We start from the raw sequence: 3,618 nt of genomic DNA, 5'->3' as shown, positions 1-3,618 counted from the left end.
GACTCTGAAGAAACGGGCTGCTTTTTTTCATTTCCAACACTGGCTGTTCCTCCTGAGCCCCGCCTTCTATTTTTGCAGTCACAGGATACGTGAATGTAAATTCTTGGGAGAGAGGTAGAAAACTCTGTTTCAACTGGTGTTTTTTTCGGCTATGTGGGGAGACCAAATAGGGTGGTTTTGAATCTTCTGGCTCTTATTCAGAGCAGCAGCATGTGGAGGGAGACAGATGCGTGTGCTTTTTTAGTGCAATGGCTTCAGAAGCAAGAGGGGAAAAACACTTTCTCTGGGAGCTGGAGAAGGTGTCCTTATCGCAGGAGAGGTTTCTAAATGGCATATCTTTGCGAGTGTTCCTGTAGTCTGGAGGTTTTTGTTTGTTTGTTTGCCTTTGGAAGGTTTTACTGTTAATCTTCACGTCCTTCAGCAGAAGTGAGAAATGTGATTTTATTTTGTGCAGTGTCGCGGACCCTCCGAAATCTACTGGGAAGGATGAATACCTCGCACAGTACCAATGTGATGACGGTGGAGACAAGGAGAAACCAAGAAGATCAAAAGAACGTGACCTCATTTCTAATGAAAATGTTTTGTACGGCAAAGAGACTTCTGAGCCTGGTGAGAAATTGCGGCAAACTTCCTCTCTCAAGTGTGACACTGAATGTAGCTCTAAAAAGCTTTCCTCCTCAGCTATTGCAGAGAGATGCCAAGGTAGAAAGGACAAGACTAAAAACACTGAGAAAGAGCATTACCAAAGCACGAGGGAACATCACGGAACATTTTCCGTGATTTTCTTCCTGAGCAGAAGTGTGCAGTACTCCTTTTCCATTAATGTAGAGATTATTTCAAACAGTCTTGAAGTGCTTGATGACTTACCAGTCTGCAGATTTATTATCAAACCAAAAAAAAAAACCCGACTTGGTAGACTATTTTTTTCCCACTTTTGAATGACTACTAGGAAGAAGGTTGTTCCGGCATCAAGAAAGTCATGTGGAATGTAACAAAATTTACTGAACCAGTAAATAAAAACTATATTTTTCTATTAGTTCCATTGTTTCAACTCTTCTGACGCTTATGGATGGCACAGATAACAGAGGGGAGATCGTGGTAATCGGAGCTACCAACAGACTGGATTCTATAGATCCTGCTTTACGAAGACCAGGACGCTTTGGCAGAGAGTTCCTCTTCAACTTGCCAAATAAAGAGGTGAGAACTTAAATTGAATGTTAGTGCTACCATGGCAAAGTCCAACTTTATAGGAAAAAAAAATAATTGACAACTTGAACAAAAGAGTGATATGTGGAGACACTGCGATGTTCCATGGAGGGCAAATCTGGTACTGGATATATATGGTCAGGATGATACCACCAAGTAGTTAGTTCTATAATCAAACCTTTCATTCCCAAAGTTGTACATGTTTGCTTAATTATTTAGTCCACTTGGGCGTTTTCATCATGAAGTTGTGTTTTTGGTCTCAATCCTTCACTTCTGAATGAATAGGGGACGTGTTTGCATTTGATTGTGCCCCGGATCGGTGGTAGTAGTTTGAGTCATAATTATTTTCTTCTTTATAGTAATTGTAGCAATTTGAAGCATTGTGCCAGAAGTGCTTTCTGTGAATTTACAGCCTGAAAAGCAAATGTGATGAAGTAATGAGACTGTCACAATGAAAGCTTGCTAAGTTTTAGAGAAGTTTTTTGGACAACAAAGAAATGTTTCTGGATAAATTTTTCATTACAGTATTTTCCTCTGGGTCATTAGGTCCCGTAGTTTGGAAACTTGTTATTGAAGCTATAAATGCCTTTTCTTTCATTGTAGGTTCCTAGAAAAAGTTCAGTATAACAAATAAGAAATATTCAATTTCCTGGTTGAAAATGCAGAGTGTATATTAAATAACTGTAAAATACTTGAAAGTTGAGCAAATAAGAAAAGCGTATTAATAGATGAGGGGTTTTGAGGAAGGACTGGTTTTTTTTTGTTTGTTTATTTGTTTGCTTGCTTTTTGGTTTGTTTGTTTCTTGGTATTTTTAAGGAAAACTTGGGACAAGCTAAAACGCAATGATTTTGCTTCCAGGCTAGAAAAGAAATTTTCAAGATTCATACTCGTGACTGGACCCCTAAGCCACCGGACATGTTGCTTGATGAACTAGCTGAGAAATGCATTGGTAAGACTGAAACCAAAATGGATTCTTGCTTGTGAGCAAGTTGTAAAGAACCTTAGCTTGTACCAGGCAGTACCCAAGCTCTTGTGCCTTGCTGCACAACTAGTCAACGAGGCAGCTGGCACGCCTTCATAGCAATCAGAGTTAGATGCTTTCATCTATTTACTCTTTGTTGTCGTTCTTTTTGTTGTCTGAGAACGTTAAATGGTTCTGGGGCATCTTCCTCAAGAGTATAGTTTTTGATGAGGAGTCTGTTTCAGCTGCATAAGCGCAAGATGAGACAGTGCGCAACATGAAACTTCCCTGCAGAGCGGTAGCACTTTGAATTCCCTGTTAACCTGTTTGGTTTTGGCATTACAAATTCTTTAAATGTTGCATGTTGTAAACCTGGGCCTTGACTGATGTAATGTTTGATTTTTGTTTGTTAGGATACTGTGGTGCAGATATCAAATCTTTATGTACTGAAGCTGCGCTGTGCTCTCTACGTCGATGCTATCCTCAGATTTATGCAAGTAGGGAGAGGTTGCTACTATTAAAATAAAAGCAAAAAAAAAGCATTATATAAAAAAAAAAAAGCATTATATTATGCAAGTAGGGAGAGGTTGCTTCTATTAAAATAAAAGCAAAGGACTTTTTCATGGCTCTGAAGAAGGTTGTTCCGGCATCAAACAGGATCGTGGCTTCACCCGGACAAGCACTATCACCCATTTTCAAGCCACTTTTTAAAAGATCAGGAGCGAATATTTTACAAGTTGTGCAGAAGATCTTCCCGCATGCACAGCTTGCACTAAAGGAGGACCGACAGCAAGGTATAACCACAGCATCCACTTCTTTATAATTCTGCTAAAGCAAAAACTTGTGGTTTGTGCAATCAACTTAAACCTTTCAGACATAATGATGGTAGAATTTTATTATTTGCATGTGCATGTCTTTCTTTTGGGCATGTCTGGAAGATAACGCATAGGTTTTATTCTGGATTCGAAACTGAAATGCCAAATGGAAGCCCTGAATGACTCAATACACAGTAAAGGACGATGCGTTCTCTACTGAAGCATCCTGCTTCTGACGGCAGCTAAGATAATTAGCATTTGTAGAGGTTGACTTGAGGTTTGAAGTATAAGGCACCTATTTTTCTTTAAAAAATCAAAACTCAGATATTTGGAGGGGAAGCATTTCTAGGTCAATGTTTCTAATTCCTTTCTGAAGAATGTCGGGACCAGGATACAAGTATAACTGGTCTAAGCTAAATATTGTTTTAGCTATCATCGTTTTTAACCAGTCTCCTAATTTAAATGTTTGTAGATCATACTATACATGTGCACGTGAGATCAATTAGCACTGATATTTACTAGATGAATGGAATTCTGTGGCCATCACATCCTTAATCCCCGTGCTTTCATTGTGGGAACCTCCTCCAGAAAGAAATGGTCTTTTTTTTTATTTTTTTTTTTTAGCTATTTAGCAA

The sequence above is a fragment of the Anas platyrhynchos genome, chromosome 12 (assembly GCF_047663525.1).
Source record: "Anas platyrhynchos isolate ZD024472 breed Pekin duck chromosome 12, IASCAAS_PekinDuck_T2T, whole genome shotgun sequence".
NCBI classification, from domain to species: Eukaryota; Metazoa; Chordata; class Aves; order Anseriformes; family Anatidae; genus Anas; species Anas platyrhynchos.
The sequence above is the reverse complement of the archived record's forward strand: the minus strand, read 5'-3'. Positions refer to the sequence as shown.